Below are 18,223 nucleotides of genomic sequence, written 5' to 3' on the forward strand. Positions count from 1 at the left end.
GCTCCGGCCCGGCTGCACTAAATGATAATATAAATACATTTAATAAAGTCAAATACAAATAAGGCAACAAGAGAAGTATCCTACACTTCTCTTTTGTAAAGTAAATCTGAACAGCCGACATGGGCATCTACATCAACTATATGATTTGCCTGAGAAGCTGGACAGGACATTAAAAAAAAAAAAAAAAAAAAAAAAAAAAAAAAATGGTCTCTAACTAAGCTGGACCTCAACAGCATGCAGCAAGCAGTAGCAAAACTGCTTGTAGCGAACAATCGACCTGCGCCGAGTAAATGGCGACACGGGTATAAAAGGGGGTGTGAATAATGGAGACAGCAGGTAGAGACACTAATCACTTAAGTAAGGCAGCTGCGGAGAACAGCGTTCAATAAACCACAAAGTAAACACAGGAAGGAGCGCTAAGACAGAAACAGCCCTAAAACATAGGAAAACTATAACAAATACCAGACAAGATATGAACTGAGTGACAGGTCAAGACAGCTTGATTCTGATTTTTTTGTAAAATCCGCTGTTTTATGGAGTTGTTCAAATTTGAAAAAAAATTGATTACAAATTAGAACAGAATGAGTCTTGTAAGTCTTATTTTGTATATTTCAGAGAACCAGCATCCTCTACAGTAGACATTTGACTTTGGTGTATTTATCTTAATTAGTTAGTTACAGGAACGCTCTGCTGTTTTTAAGGACCTTCTGCAAAAAAGCAAGTCAAAGATCATCTATGACAACACACTAGTGTTTTTGAGAATCTTCTGCAAAACTTTAAATCTCTCAAGTTTTTTTAACTGAACTCACATGCCATCAGATGAGTAGCCCAAATGATGAAAAAGAGAGGACCTAAAATGGAACCTTGAGGAGCACCACTCGTATATTTAAAGAAGTTGAACAAATGACTACTGACTGCATCTGAAGTAAACAAGCTACACCAACACCTTAGCTACGTAAATTACATTACGTAACTGCCAAACAGAAGAGGACTTAAAGTGGTGTCTTAAAGGATTATGTAAATTGTAAATGACAAGTTTGGACACCAGTGTTGTATAGTATATTTTCTAGCAAGGTTAAAATGTCAATTCAAGGACCTGTCAATGTATTTACAGTGAGCAAAGTTCCTCTAACCCTGCAATAGTGTGTGTATGGAAGCAAACATGGCATGGATTTTGTGAAACCAAGGTCAAAAAATGTTTTACCGAATTATTTCGCAAAGGAGATTAAAGAAGGCGGCAAGAATTTAGACTCACGCATTTTGTGGGGCATTTGCTTCAACTAAGGCTGCAATGATTCATTGGTTAAATCCATTAATTTGATGATTAAAAAAGTTTCGATTTCATTTGAGTTAAACTAGTAAAAATGTATAAAACCCAAGCCGCATGAATTGCCCCAAACTTAAAATACGAGGACATTGTTTCCACAACACTACTCCAAATACTTGGATTTTACAGACGTCCCGGCAAATAAATTTGCGTGGTGGTCAAGCTAGCTCGGTTTTCAATGGGTACCAGGCACCATTTAGCCTTTCTCGAAGAAAAAATGCCTTATGCTTGTGTTTTTTTCAGCAGTACGAATCAATAAAATTGCGAAAAGTTTAGGTAATCAAAAAGAGTGCAAGATTTTACGAAAAAACAACGAGAAAAGCAGCTCACACTCCAGTCCGAGGGAGCAGGGTGGAAGAATGCATGCTTCTGTATTGATCACTTAAAGGTTTTATTTGACAAACTTTCAACGTTTATTATTTCCCTTTTGAGTATCATCTTGATATTATTTTAATTTCTTCAACACGTTTGCTACACGTGTTTCGAGAAGTATCAACAAGTCTAAATAAATGTGAGCAAAACCTAAAAGAGTTGAGCTTTTACCAAAGGCAGCAATCATAAATGAAGCTTTCAGCACATAGACAATGTTGACATCTATAGTTATATTTTGATTAAAGACGTGGAAAACACGCTACTCGTAAACGGCGTGTGCAAGAGCAACAAACATCAGTAGACACGAGTTAAATCATAAAATACAACATTACTCAAGCAAAAACGATGCATATTTATCCGGGAGAGTTTTGATACCAATTTCCTTGACCCAACCATACACACAGAAGTTGTAGACCTCCATGCTTTTCCAAGTTTTCATCTGTTTTGTCGTGTAGAATGGCGTCTGGAGCACAATCGTTCGATATGTCTGGGAATGCGATCACCATATAATCCTTGATATCACTCGACAAATCTTTTTTAAATAAAGTATAGGGATCTATTAGATTTTTTGCTCATATCGTCTTTTTTCAGGAAGATTTAAGCCTCTTTTGTACTCAGATAGTTGGCACGTTGCTTGCTGTAAAACAGCCATCTTAACTTGGTTGACCGCCACTGGTTTTCCCTTCCGGGATGAAGTCACGTGACGGAATACAAGCAATAGAACACAGAGCGGTCTTGTGGCAAAAAGAGTAAGAGATGGTTTAAAGAACAACAAAGACAAGGGGGATAGAGAACAAAGAACCCAAAGTTGAGTTTTGGTAGTTCAATAAAAACTAAATTTCAAATGAATTAATTATCATGTTTATTAATCGTGATTTCAATATCTAAATAATGGGATAATAATTTTTGACATAATTGTGCAGCCCTATTACACAAAGCTCGGATCAAAATTGCACAATAATCATTAGCAACCTCACAATACGAAGGTCCTGAGTAGTCCTGGGTTCGATGCTGAGCTCGGGATCTTTCTGTGTGGAGTTTGCATGTTCTCCCCGTGACTGCGTCGGTTCCCTCCGGGTACTCCGGCTTCCTCCCACCTCCAAAGACATGCACCTGGGGATAGGTTGATTGGCAACACTAAATTGGCCCTAGTGTGTGAATGTGAGTGTGAATGTTGTCTGTCTATCTGTGTTGGCCCTGCGATGAGGTGGAGACTTGTCCAGGGTGTACCCCGCCTTCCGCCGGAATGCAGCTGAGATAGGCTCCAGCACCCCCCGCGACCCCAAAAGGGACAAGCGGTAGAAAATGGATGGATGGATAGTTGTTACTCAGGTTTTTAAATGTATAATCTATTTTAAGGGGAGCTATTCTCAAATGTTTACTTTTAACTCTAAATGTTTTAACTTTTAACTACAGTATCTATATCTTAAGGAAGCCATTATCTCTGGCATTTTAATATGTGAGCTGCTACAGATATCATGCTAATGACAGTTTCTGCTGCTATGTTTCTTGAACTGTTCGTTTTTGTTTGTGCACGTGACTTTTATATTTCATATTACCTCTATTTTAATATTACGATCTTTTTCACTATGCCTCTTCTCAACTCCTAGAGAAACACTTTCTCATTTTGCTGTAATAGCTAAATGACAATCAATCTTGACTTGATGTTGTGTTTAAATCATTTAGCATATATTTTGACCTACATTGGATTGTTTCTCGCATCTTTAATGCACAAACGTTATCCATGTGGCCCTCACATCCTGCAGCCATTAGTGGAAAACGTTTGGACACACATTGCCAAACAGTTTGATACATTTTTAAGTTAAAAAAAAATAAATACAGAATATATCTCCACTTTGTGTTAAAGGAGACAAAACTAAATGTTTTTCTTGTAAACTTTCATTTAGTTTTTGTTTCAGTGTGGCCCTAAACTTCCTCGGTAAAGGTTGCCATGTTTGTTTGATTGAAATAAGCGCTTTTTGGTGCTTTTCCACACAGCATCTCATATCTTTAAATCGTATTTCTCCTTGCTCATATTTAGGTTTCTTTTTGGTTTCTTCCAAACAAACCAGCTTAGCATATTAAACACATCACCTCCTGTCAAGTGCAGGAATGCTCCAGCAGAAAAGACGGCCCACACCTGCTGGCTTAGCGCTAAATGTCAACCTTTTTCATGCACCAGCTGCCGCGGCCTCATTGCAACACTTGACATTCATATTCATGCAATTATTGCAGATTGTTACTTTTAAAGTGCCCTGCCCGTTGAGCACTTAACCCAGCTGTCTGTCACTGCTATGGGCCTGCAGGTTAAAGATGTTTGCTTACGGAGCTTGACAAGTCTGCAAATGGGCTGACCTCACTGCTGCCTGGACCCCAGTTCTCACATCGCTAACCTGTGTGGGCGCTCATGTTTGTGTTGTGTGACGCGACATGTGCGCGTACTGTAGGTGTGCTGCTTGCATGCACTCATGCATCGCGAATAAACTACAGCCTGTGACCCTTGGCTGGGCAGCTTTGATGCCGGGTCAGGAGATAAGATCAAAGTGGGCGAAGCTGTACGCACGGCTACATGTAAGCTCAAAGATCATGGAGAGTCCCCTGCGGACCTCCAGAGCCTTCAGTCGTGGCCCACAGCTCGACCAGCTACTTCCTGACTACAAAAAGCAGAGAAAGACTCCCGATGGCAGCCAAGCATGATAGAAAATGACCAGTCTGCCACTCACTCCAAAACTTGGGAACCATTTTGAAGGAGGTTCCTAAAAACAGCAGCGCACTGTTGTCATATAGATGATATTTGACGAGCATGTTTGCAGGAGGCCCTTACAAACAGCAGGGCTCCTGTAATATAGAGCAGTGGTCCCCAACCACCGGTCCGGGGACCGGTACCGGTCCGTGACGCATTTTCTACCGGGCCACAGAGAAACATTCAATCATTTATAAACGACTGCGTTTTCTCCAACTTAACTTTCACCTATCCCACTAGAGTCTAGTCACTAGACATTGGTGTGTATTGTCTAGACACACCAATAAACTCCTCATAGGAAGTTGCCATTTTTTATATTTGTTATAACTTTGTGACATGTTACAATGCACATAAATGAACATCCATCCATCCATCCATTTTTTACCGCTTGTCCCGTTCGGGGTCGCGGGGGTGCTGGAGCCTATCTCAGCTGCATTCGGGCGTAAGGCGGCGTACACCCTGGACAAGTGGCCACCTCATCACAGGGCCAACACAGATAGACAACATTCACATTCACATTCACACACTAGGGCCAATTTAGTGTTGCCAATCAACCTATCCCCAGGTGCATGTCTTTGGAGGTGGGAGGAAGCCGGAGTACCCGGAGGGAACCGACGCAGTCACGGGGAGAACATGCAAATTCCACACAGAAAAATCCAGAGCGCAGGATCGAACCCAGGACCTTCGTATTGTGAGGCAGACGCACTAACCGTGCTGCCACATTAATGAACATATAAAATAGAAATGTGACAGATTGTAGCCAAAGGCTGATTTCCATCTGCATTTCATTGAAAAGAAACAAGCTCAGGGCTCCCACTAATTCAGCGTTATAGCGAGTTGTATTTTTCGTGCACTTATTTTTGCTGTATTTTTATCTGGCACAAGTGGAAAGCCGGTCCCTGAAAATAATGTCTACATTAAACCGGTCCGTGGTGCAAAAAAGATGGGGGACCACTGATATAGAGGATCTTTGCAGTTGGTCCTTAAAAACTGCAGTGTTGCTTTAAAATAGAGGATCTTTGACTAGCATTTGTGTAGTAAACCCCAAAAAATTATTTTAAAAGTATTTATTTTTATTTATTTTTTTGTCATAAAGAAATACAATCATTTGTGCTTACTGACTGTATTCCTGCAGACTGTATTGATATATATTGATATATAATGTAGGAACCAGAAATATTAATAACAGAAAGAAACAACCCTTTTGTGCGAATGAGTGTGAATGAGTGTAAATTGGGGAGGGAGGTTTTTTGGGTTGGTGCACTAATTGTAAGTGTATTTTGTGTTTTTTATGTTGATTTAATAAATTAAAAAAAAATTTTTATTTATTTTATTTTTTTTTGTATTTCTTGTGTGTCCCGGTACCAATTGATTCACGGACCAGTACCGGGCCGCGGCCCGGTGGTTGGGGACCACTGCTATAGAGGATTGTTGACGTGCATTTTTAGAGTCAGCGCTTGAAAACAGCAGAGTTCTTGCATTATAGAGGATCTTGGATGAGCACTTTTGTAGTAAGCCCTTAAAACAGCAGAGTTCCTACAATATAGAGGATGTTGACGTGTTTTTTTTCCCGAGGAGACCCTTAAAAACAGCGTAGTTCCTGTCAGAAAAGATCTTTGACGTGCATTTTTGCAGGAGGCCCTTAAAAACATCATAGTTCCTGTCAGACAAGATCTTTGATGTGCATTTTTGCAGCCGGCCCTTAAAAACAGCATATTTCATTTAGAGGATCTTTGACTATCACTCTATGTGCTTAAACACAGGAGCACTCCTATCACAAGACCTTTAACTATAGCAATTTTTGCAGTTTGTCCTTAAAAACTGCAGAGTTGCTTTAAAGTAAAGGATCTTTGACTAGCATTTGTGTAGTAAACCCCTAAAAACAACAGAGTTCTTATAGAATAGAGGATCTTTGAAGTGCATTTTAGCAGGAAGCCCTTAAAAACAGCACAATTCCTGTCATAGAGAAGATCTTTAACGTGCATTTTTGCAGGAGGCCCTTAAAAACAGCAGAGTTCCTGTCATTTATATGATCTTTGACTATCACTGTATGTTCTTAAACACAGGAACACTCCGATCACAAGATATTTGACCAGCATTTTTTTCAGTTGGTCCTTAAAAACCGCAGAGCTGCTGTAATATAGAGAATCTTTGACTAGCATATTTGTAGTAATCCCTTAAAAACAGCAGAGTTCCTATAATATAGAGGATCGTTGACGTTCATTTTTGCAGGAGGCCCTTATAAACAGAGTTCCTGTTATATAGAGGCTGTTTGACTATCACTGTAGGTGCTTAAACATAGGAGCGCTCCTATCACAGGATCTTTGAATAGCAATTTTTGCAGTAGGCCCTTAAAAACAGAGTTCCTGTTATAGAGGATTTTTGACTATCACTGTATGTGCTTAAAGAAATGCACTCCTATAACGATATTTGGCGAGCAAGTTTTGCAGTTGGTCCTTAAAAACAGCAGAGTTCCTGTACTAGAGGATTGTTGACGTGCATTTTTGGAGTCAGCGCTTGAAAACAGCAGAGTTCTTGCATTATAGAGAATCTTGGACCAGCACTTTTGTAGTAAGCCCTTAAAACAGCAGAGCTCTATCATATAGAGGAGCTTTGACTATCACTGTAAGTACCTCAACGCTGAAGAGCGATCCTATTACACGATCTTTGACTAGCAGTTTTTGCAGCATGCCCTTAAAAACAGCAGGGTTCTTGTTATATAGAGGTTAATTGAGCATGTTTACAATAGCACGGTTGCGGATATAGAAGATCTTTGATTATCACTGTGAGTCCTTTACGCACAGAAGAGCGCTCCTATCGCATGATCTTTGATGAGCAATTAATGCGGTTGGTCCTTAATTACAGCAGAATTCCTGCTGTATAGAGGATCTTTGACTGTCACTGTATGTTCTTAAACACAGAAGAGTGCTCCTATCATGATATTTGACTAGCAATTTTTGCAGTAGTTTCTTTAAAACAGCAGCACATTCCTGTCAAATAAAATATCTTTGACTAGCATTTTTTATTAATGTTCCATTTGCCTCTGCATGCACTTTGAAATGCTGGTTGCACGACTCAACTGTTGCTGTGTAACTAACTAAACAGTATGACAGTAAACATTGTTCAAATGTTACTAACACGAAAGTACACCTGTGGAGTTGAGCAAGGTTTATTTATCATGTTGACAAAGTGCTATTCAATTAGAATGTAGCTGGAGAAGCCATAAAGAGGCCTGCTATAGTGATCTATTAGTCCTGTCTGCGTTTGGCCAGCAGGTGTGTGTGTGCGTGTGTGTGTGTGTGTGTGTGTGCGTGTGCGTGTGTCTGGACTAGGCAGGAGTGCTCCCAGATTTCAAGGAGGAAGCCGGTGTCAGTACCAGGAGATGGATCTCTCCTGCGGGATCTGATAAATAAGGAAAAAATATCTTTGAAAAAAGGGGAAAGCAGCTGCTCCCAACGTGCAAATATTGCTGGTGGCTTTGCATTCCATCGCCGCGAGGTAGGGGGACTATTTACTGTCTCCATGAACACCTCATTTTCTAGCCCCCCCTTGTGTCATGTCTCCTTTTCCTCACTCCTGTGCCCCTCCGCCCCGCCACTCTCTCCATCTTGCAATACCCCTCACGACGTGACCACAAAGCGTTTCAGCAGCTTTACTTACGACACATGTAAATCCTCTGCAAACAACCTAAAAACAGTGTCAGTAACAAGACACATTCATATGAGCAGAGGGAGAGTCTGACAAATATTCAGCGTGGCTCAGAATAAGACATCTCATCGACATGTCAACATATATACGTTGCTGAGGTGACTGCGACGAAAGTCGCCATAGAAAAAGTCACAATGAACCCCATAAGACCCGACCAAAACATCCGGTCTTACTTGCTCACAATAACTTATAGCTAGAGATCGACATAACTTTTGTGTTTCCAACCATTGTAACGAGGAAAGTGAGCGTGAGGTACAATGTTGAGGAAAAAGAAGTGGATGATCTTCATTGAATTAAATAAATAAATCATTTAAAAAAAACCTGACTTGGCGCAGCAGTTGGAGCGTAGCACTGCTAGTCTGCACCATAATGAATCGATAATGCCAGCCAAAGACAATAAAAAAGGGCTGCTGATGGTGTTTGACAGTAGAGCAGTTGGAAGGGGATACCATAGAAGTCAGCTTGCCGATGTAAATGCAGTACATTAATATTACATTTCATTGCATAAAACTACTGTAGTTGCTTTTAGTACAATCTATTGTATCAAATCAGACATTATGTATATAGCACTTTTCATACACAGGCTAGGGGCAAACAAGTGCTTTACACAAGAAAAAGAAGAGAAGAAGACCCATTCATGCAAACAAACGCACACACAGCATTACATTTCTAATTTGGGTCTTAAACCCTATATTAAGTTCAACTGTAATGAGCAGCGCGAACTGCGCTTTTTTTGGAATTGTGTCTATCGTTCACAATCATAATGGAAGCCATGATGACGGATGGATTTTTTTTTTAATGCATTCTAACTTGCGAATAAAAGTAAATAAAAGTCTGCTTACAGCAGAGCCAATGGGAGTTCCTCTATTTCGCTCATTAAGCCCAATAAATAACCATCCAAAAACCGCCAATAATACTCTATTTACATTTCGGGATTTGATTATTAAAGTATTAGTGATATTGATATTATAAGCACTAAAACAGACAGACTATTTATAGCGGCGCCTTAATCACTTCCGTCTGTCCCTATGTTACATTGAGTGGTCTGCTGCTTCCTTGCTTCCCTGCTCCTTGTAAGTTTATTCTAGATCATAAATCATGCCTTTCACCTGGACAGAAGAAGTCGTAGTAGGTATTACGACAAGTTGGTACACTTTGACATCCATTTAGGACCCGAAACTGGCGAGGACGACACGAAAGATGCTTGGTCCCCCCCACACCCCACATCCATTTTCTTCGCGAGGATTATGAGTTATTCTTCACTTAAATGTAAATATATGAACATTCTAGCAGTCGGCACCCTAATGACAGCAGACATTGTACAGTAAGTGATGTTTTATTATGTTTGTTGGCTCTCAAAGTCTCCAGTGAGTAATAATCAGTGATGAAGGAAAAAAAAAAGCAAACATTGTGATGCGTTTTTTAAATTAATGTGCGGCGTAGGTTTAAAATGATCAAAATATGTAAATATTAAATGTTGTGTTATGCCTGTTACTACATTTCATATTACTTACATCATGTATATAAAACCTCAATGAATGTGTTTGGATGTTTTTTAAGGGATTTATAGGTGGAATTTTGCGGCTCCCTTAGGCTCTGCTGTAAGCAAACTCTTGATCGCATTTATTTAATATTTAGAATGCAAAAAAAACAAAAAACATTCATCATGTAATAATAATGATAGGCAAAATTCCCCCAAAAAGTGCAGTTCCCCTTTAGGAAGAGGCATTTATCTGTGATAGGTTGCACAAGAATCCAAATGCATAAAAAAATGTATGTTCAAAACTAAAAAACAATGGGGGGAAAAAAACACTACTTATTCTCCTGTGTCCTCAAAGTATACACAACATAAACCAAAAAAATGTCCTTATCTAAGGAGCGAGTGCTCACAGTGTCCGTGCATAAGTAAGAACTGGGCAGAGCTTCCTCTCGCACATCCTTACTAGATTAGATGCGCCAGACACTTCAAAATATAAACATCAAAAAGACCACCTTCAAAGTGTATTGGAACTTAGCGTGTTGTCCAAAATGTTGCCTTCATTTTGGAATTCATTGTACACAGTTTAGGTGCTTTTAGTAAGCCCGACTAACAGGTTTTTTTGTGTGTCTGTAGCTTTAATGCAATTGAGCGATGTTTGTCCACACCTGTCTCAGAGAGTTAGTGCTATTGTGCATTTAATCCACGTTTTACATAAACTGCACCCTTTAACTCCGCCCTTGTCCAATTTGATGTCATATATCACATACAACGTAACATTAAGGAGTGCAACATGAGGACACAAAGGTTAGCAGGTAACACTTTAGTATGAGGAACATATTCTAAGTAACAAAGGATTAATTTAGAGTTATTTGGTTTGGGTTGGGGTTAGAGGGTTAGGGTTAGGGTTTATAATTGGTTGTATAATAAGGCCATGCAGAATAAGGCATTAATAAGTACTTAATAATGACTAATTAAGAGCCAATATGTTACTAATTTGCATGTTAATAAGCAACTAATTAATGGTGAATATGTTCCCTATACTAAAGTGTTACCCGTTAGCATTGCTCGCATAACAATGGGCGCTACAGTGCTAACCTTACACTCATATTGAAACATCAACATCGTGCTTGGTATTCGCTGAAGAAAAACAAAACCGATGTCTGTAGCTGACTGGAGGATAGTTGGCTAAGCTCCATGCTGCATTTTAAGATAATGAATAAATAATGATAAATGGGTTATACTTGTATAGCGCTTTTCTACCTTCAAGGTACTCAAAGCGCTTTGACAGTATCACCACATTCACCCATTCACACACACATTCACACACTGATGGCGGGAGCTGCCATGCAAGGCGCTAACCAGCAGCCATCAGGAGCAAGGGGTGAAGTGTCTTGCCCAAGGACACAACGGACGTGACTAGGATGGTAGAAGGTGGGGATTGAACCCCAGTAACCAGCAACCCTCCGATTGCTGGCACGGCCACTCTACCAACTTCGCCACGCCGTGTAGTGAAGTCTGTGTTTGTATTGAATATTTAATCATTTTGCCCCGCTCTGGTAAATGAGCTAACAAAAATATTAGTGACGCACCACTACAAACACAATAATAAACATGACTTAAATGGTCCATCAAAACTGAGCATGATCATGTTTGCAAAGTGTGCAGTTGTATGTAATGTTTTATACATTCACATAAAAGACTTATTTACATAATTTTGTAGGCTGAACTGTGGCATGTTGTTGCTAGCGCTAAATGGAAACAAAGCATATTGCATATTTTTCTTCCCTCTTCTCGTCCTCCCTCATCCTTTCCTTCCGACCAACATGTCTCCGACTGTTTTCCTGTCAGTATCGTGTTTGGAAAGCGGGTCTGCCGAGGGCTCATAAATTTGTCAGCGGTAGGCAGCGCGGTCAAAATAGAGAAAAAAGAGGCGGCGGCACACTCGGGAGGGTCAAGAGCATCGACATTGAGGCCTTTTTCCCCCCTTCACTTGTTGTTGTTTCAGGCATGTCCTTTTTGAGGAACGTGTGTGAGGCCTGGTCCACACTCACTGAACTATTGAGTGCTCTGCAACAGACAGCATCAACTGTCACAATGTACCCACAACACAACCATGTTGGCTGACTTGAGCAACGAGTAGAATGCCATCCCACAGCAGTGTGTGACCAGCATTAGTTCAAGTTCTGAAAAGGCCATAAAGAGTTGTTCAATAATTGGGAGTGACTAACTTTTCTTGCACAATATGTCTAAAAATAGCAGATATAGAGAATATTTGACTAGTATTTTAGCATTAAGTCCTTAAATGGGTCATAATATGAGTTTTAATCTACATTTAAAACATTTCATTGTGGTCTACATAACATGTAATGGTGGTGTTTTGGTCAACATTTTGGGTAGATTTTGCTCTACAGACCTATTTTTAAGACACTTTTTAGCTGCATACTTTTAGAGAGACAGTAATTACAGGCAAATGAACCCTTCAAGACACCAACAGCTCACACTGACAATAACTTGGTGCATTCCATTTACCTCGGAAGTTGGAAGTCGGAGTTGGGAATGACGTCACAGCCGAGTTGTGAGTGTTCCAGTTAAGTCGGAAATCAAAACGGCCAGAGCCACTAAAGCTGTTTTTGCGCATGCCTTATCGGAATATAAAAAACTTATGGGAAAATATGCACGCTTTCTGCAGCCTTCAAACACGGTAGATCAGTGGCCCCCAAACTACGGCCCGCGGGCCAAATACAGTCCGCCAGCTTCCAAAATCCGGCCCGCACGAAGTCCCAAGTACAAACCCCGTTTCCATATGAGTTGGGAAATTGTGTTAGATGTAAATATAAACGGAATACAATGATTTGCAAATCCTTTTCAACCCATATTCAGTTGAATATGCTACAAAGACAACATATTTGATGTTCAAACTGATAAACTTTTTTTTTTTTTGCAAATAATCATTAACTTTAGAATTTGATGCCAGCAACACGTGACAAAGAAGTTGGGGAAGGTGGAAATAAATACTGTTAAAGTTGAGAAATGCCCATCAAACACTTATTTGGAATATCCCACAGGTGAACAGGCAAATTAGGAACAGGTGGGTGCCATGATTGTGTATAAAAGTAGATACCATGAAATACTCAGTCATTCACAAACAAGGATGGGGCGAGGGTCACCACTTTGTCAACAAATGCGTGAGCAAATTGTTGAACAGTTTAAGAAAAACCTTTCTCAACCAGCTATTGCAAGGAATTTAGGGATTTCACCATCTACGGTCCTTAATATCATCAAAGGGTTCAGAGAATCTGGAGAAATCACTGCACGTAAGCTAAGCCTGTGACCGTCGATCCCTCAGACTGTACTGCATCAACAAGCGACATCAGTGTGTAAAGGATATCACCACATGGGCTCAGGAAAACTTCAGAAACCCACTGTCAGTAACTACAGTTGGTCGCTACATCTGTAAGTGCAAGTTAAAACTCTCCTACGCAAGGCGAAAACCGTTTATCAACAACACCCAGAAACGCTGTCGACTTCGCTGGGCCTGAGCTCATCTAAGATGGACTGATACAAATTGGAAAAGTGTTCTGTGGTCTGACGAGTCCACATATCAAATTTTTTTTGGAAACTGTGGACGTCGTGTCCTCCGGACCAAAGAGGAAAAGAACTATCCGGATTGTTATAGGCGCAAAGTTGAAAAGCCAGCATCTGTGATGGTATGGGGGTGTATTAGTGCCCAAGACATGGGTAACTTACACATCTGTGAAGGCGCCATTAATGCTGAAAGGTACATACAGGTTTTGGAGCAACGTTACCATGGACGCCCCTGCTTATTTCAGCAAGACAATGCCAAGCCACGTGTTACATCAACGTGGCTTCATAGTAAAAGAGTGCGGGTACTAGACTGGCCTGCCTGTAGTACAGACCTGTCTCCCATTGAAAATGTGTGGCGCATTATGAAGCCTAAAATACCACAACGGAGACCCCGGACTGTTGAACAACTTAAGCTGTACATCAAGCAAGAATGGGAAAGAATTCCACCTGAGAAGCTTAAAAAATGTGTCTCCTCAGTTCCCAAACGTTTACTGAGTGGTGTTAAAAGGAAAGGCCATGTAACACAGTGGTGAACATGCCCTTTCCCAACTACTTTGGCACGTGTTGCAGCCATGAAATTCTAAGTTATTTATTATTTGCAAAAAAAAAACAAGTTTTTGAGTTTGAACATCAAATATCTTGTCTGTAGTGCATTCAATTGAGTATGGGTTGAAAATTATTTGCAAATCATTGTATTCCGCTTATATTTACGGTACATCTAACACAAGTTCCCAACTCATATGGAAACAGGGTTTGTAAAAAAAAAAAAATAATGTTTAATTTTTGTATTATTACTAATTTTTATAATCTGTCCTTTCTAATCCATTTTCTACCGCTTGTTACTCTCTGTGTCTCCTAGCCGCTCAGGCGAATCATACTGTCTAAAAATGCATTTTCCCATCGATAACGTGACATCAAGTCTCTTTCAGTCAATTAGTGCACAAGGAATATATATATATATGTATATATATATATATATATATATATATATATATTTAGATGAAGATTGAGATGAAATAGTCTTGTGATTTTTTTCCCACACAAACATATATATATATATATATATTTATATATATATATATATAGCCCGGCTCCCGGCCAAATTGTTTTAACTCAATGCAGCCCCCGAGAAAAAAATTTGGGGACCAATGCGGTAAATGAAGAGGAAACACAGACAATACTGCTATTGCAATACAGAACGTATATAGCACATAAAACAAATGTAGTTTACACTACAGTAACGTTACCATATATAAGCGTCCAAAAATACATCGTAAATGTCTGATTTAGTGTGACAAAAAAATAATCAGAAGCGGACATCATTGTTTACATCTAGAGCACCCATCTTTGAAACCAACTCGAGGGTGGCTAGAATGCGCCGACTTTCTGAGTCGGAAATCCCACCTCGAGGGGCGTTCCAGTTGAAATTCCGACCAGGAACTCGGAAATTTGGACTTACGAGTACAAATGGAACGCACAATTTGTCCCCGCCCCGGCAGCCATTTTTGTAGTTTTAGAGATAAGCTAGGCACTGAAAAATATCTTACATTAGAATTATACTCTACTTTTGGGCAACATGAATATAGCGACGGACTTTAGCATCCAACTGAACATGTATACAAGCCAGAATCAGACTGGGAGCAAAAGAAAACCGAAGAAGAAACTTCGGAAGAAAGTCTTGAAATGAACACATCTCGACGGCTGCAGAGAGCTCCTGTCAAATAGAGGATCTTGGGCTGGCATTTTGGCAGCAGGCCATAAAAAACAGCACATCTGTCCTGTTATAGAGAATAAGTCCATATAAACAACAATAAACTCCGGTCATATAGAGGATCTTTGACTTGTACTTTTGCAGTATAGGTCCTTAAAAAGACAGGAGTGTATTCTAGTCTTAAAAAACATGAGTCTTGTTATAGAGGATTTTTTAAATGTTTTTTTGTAGTAGATCCTCAAAAACAGCAGAGCACTTATTTCATATAGAAGATCTTCGACTGGAATTATTGTTGTATGTCCTTGAAAACATGAGCCCTTCTGTCGTAAAACGGGATCTTTTTAATGTTGTTACAAGAATCCCTCGGCCCTGTTCCAGGATCTTTGACTGCAAAAAAAGAAGATATCTGACTAGTATTTTTTCAGTAGGTTTTTAAAAAGCGGCTCTGTCAGAGGATCTTTGACAGTCATTTTGGCAACAGGTCCTCAAAGACAGCGAATACAGTAGGTCCTGCTACAGAGTCTTTGAATAGTGTTTTTGCAGTTTTGTCAAAGGTCATTAAAAAAAACAGCAGAGTGCTCCTGTCATATAAAAATATTTGATCTCCTTTGATCTGTTGAAGATCTTTTGAAAATGTGGCCTCCATAACAATTTAAAATTGCCTTGTTCTACAAAATAGCTGCCATAAACCATCCACTTTAAAGCCATATGTAAAGGAACAACATTTTGAAGCAAAGATAAACACACTCCTTCCTCTTGAGGCTTTAAATCATCATCACCACCTAAACATCCTTTCTTCTTCTTTTACCTTTTCTTCTTCTTCTGTCATCGTTTTATCGAGATAACTCCCAGAGGGCCTCTCTGTGTCCTCACATAAGAAGGAATTCTGTTTGTCCTGATTACCTAATTCCTGAACACCGTGCTCAGCTCCATTACCACAATGAGCAAACGTTGGGGAGGGGCCGTCACTGTGATAATGGATGAAGTTGACTCGGCACACAAGGCTACGTCGAGTCGTAGTTCAGCAGGTTAACAGCCTTTTTTTAACACCGGGGCGGGCTGCAAATTCCAAAAGGCGACAGACTACACTAGTGTTTACTGACTGGGATCTATGATGAAACCGTAAATCAGGGGTAGGGAACCTATGGCTCTTGAGCCAGATGTGGCTCTTTTGATGACTGCATCTGGCTCTCAGATAAATCTTAGCTGACATTGCTTAACACGATAAGTAATGAATAATTCCACTGGTAATCACAGTGTTAAAAATAACATTCAAAATATAAAACATTCTCATGCATTCTAATCCATCCATCCGTTTTCTACCGCACCTGTTCAAGAAGTCGCATTAAAGGTCAGAAGTATTTTATTTATTATTGGTTAGCTTCAGAATAACAATGCTATTAAAAATAAAAAGAGACTTATTACACTCTAAAAATGTTGGTCTTACTTAAAAATGCACGCATTTAGTTGTATTCAGTGTTAAAAAATATTATATGGCTCTCACGGATATATATTTTTGAAATATTTGGCTTTCATGGCTCTCTCAGCCAAAAAGGTTCCCGACCCCTGCCCTAAATGATGAGGAACTCATCTAAATATAAAACTTGGTGACCTAATTTTGACAACTTAGCATTTTAATTAAATATTTAAACCTGTGGACCAGGAAGTAAAAAAACAAAATACATTTGAACTATTTTAGCACTAATTATATATCATTAGGAGGCAATGTAGCACTACAGGGGTAGTAACCTCAAAGTTGCAAAAAAAACTTTTCTTACCTATTGGCACCTTTCTTGTGTATTTATCTGCATAAGTCCCAAACGTGTGAAATCAAGCCATGGAGGCATGGTGGAGATAATTATAAAGCAACATTGCCTTCTTTCATACTTCCTCCAAAAGAGCTGTATGGAATTTTACCAATTTGTGACATTTTTCCCAAGTCTGACGTCAGCATACATCTCCATATATCGTAAAGTTTTACCCGAAGAGGTTTACACGATTCTACCATGGTAGTCAGACGCTGTAGTCGATATGTTCTTTTTTTTTCTCTATCCTCTTGTTGTGACGCAGACTGGCTCGTATACGCAAATGCATCCTCTACTGTCACCATTTCTAATCAAGTGTAGCGTATAGTTCAGTTCGTATTTATATCTGACAGTAGACTCCATATGGAAGCGCTAAAAACCACACACCTGATGGAGCGGAGACACAGTCGGAGTGTAGGCAAGGAAATAAGAGCGCCCACAAAATGGCCCACTCTGAAGAGATGGTCAGAAAGCAGTTTGAAAATGGTCTGTAAAACAGTCCATGCAAAATTTTGACCAAAGAACCACTGTTACATATGTAGACCACAAGGAAGTGTTTTACATGTAGAAAATACATCATAATATGACCCCTTAAAGGGGACGTAGAATATTTTACTCTTTTTTTTTTTAATCTATAAATGTTACAATGTTGGATACTTATGTTAAACAATGCCAAAGCATCAAATCATAAAGTTTATACATTTGGTTCGAGATTTGAGTACCCAATTAAGTTTTTATGTGAAACCGATGTCGGTTTTAGAGTGAAATGGGGGTGTCCTAAAACGTAACCCCCGCGTTAATCGGGAACACAAATATAATACAAGGTCCACCACACATTATAATAACAAAATCTTCAGTATGTATTATTACAATCTTGGCATCGACACAATCATACAGCCTTGTTTGTACTGCTTGTGTGTTACCAAGGAGTATTTATCACATTGAAAAAAAGTATTATTTCAAAGGGAGTATTATTTCAAAGTCGTAATTTTAAGAGAATAAAGCAATATTTTGAGGAAAATGTTATTTTGTATTATGACTATCTGTGTTGGCCCCGCGATGAGGTGGCGACTTGCACCTTCCACCCGAATGCAGCTGAGATAGGCTCCAGCACCCCCCACGACCCCGAAAGGGACAAGCGGTAGAAAATGGATGGAGGGATGGGTGACAAGTTTTTTTTTTTAACTGTACATTTTTTTTTTTTTTTTTTTGTCCTGTCCAGCTTCTCAGGCAAATCATATAGTTGATGTAGATGCCCATGTCGGCTGTTCAGATTTACTTTACAAAAGAGAAGTGTAGGATACTTCTCTTGTTGCCTTATTTGTATTTGACTTTATTAAATGTATTTATATTATCATTTAGTGCAGCCGGGCCGGAGCAGGAGGGGATAGAAAGAGAAAAAAAAAGAAGACAGAGGGGGAAATTGTGGGGACAAGAGGGGGATTAGACAGAGAGACAAAAACAACAACAGCAAACAACAACAACAACAACA

At 39.5% G+C, this 18,223-nt stretch overlaps 2 protein-coding genes across 2 annotated transcripts in view; both read right to left on the bottom strand.

Moving 5' to 3' along the window:
* The window catches only part of bmp6 (bone morphogenetic protein 6), a 94,241-nt gene that overhangs the window by 60,346 nt on the left and 15,672 nt on the right, over nucleotides 1-18,223 (bottom strand). The window lies entirely within an intron of this gene.
* The window catches only part of LOC133609654 (enoyl-CoA hydratase EchA19), a 70,474-nt gene continuing 59,974 nt past the window's right edge, over nucleotides 7,724-18,223 (bottom strand). Inside the window, exon 7 of the mRNA XM_061965456.2 lies at nucleotides 7,724-7,844. The gene's annotated coding sequence lies outside the window, so the exon portion shown is untranslated. The remainder of the gene's footprint in view (nucleotides 7,845-18,223) is intronic.

The sequence above is a fragment of the Nerophis lumbriciformis genome, linkage group LG07 (genome assembly GCF_033978685.3).
Source record: "Nerophis lumbriciformis linkage group LG07, RoL_Nlum_v2.1, whole genome shotgun sequence".
NCBI classification, from domain to species: Eukaryota; Metazoa; Chordata; class Actinopteri; order Syngnathiformes; family Syngnathidae; genus Nerophis; species Nerophis lumbriciformis.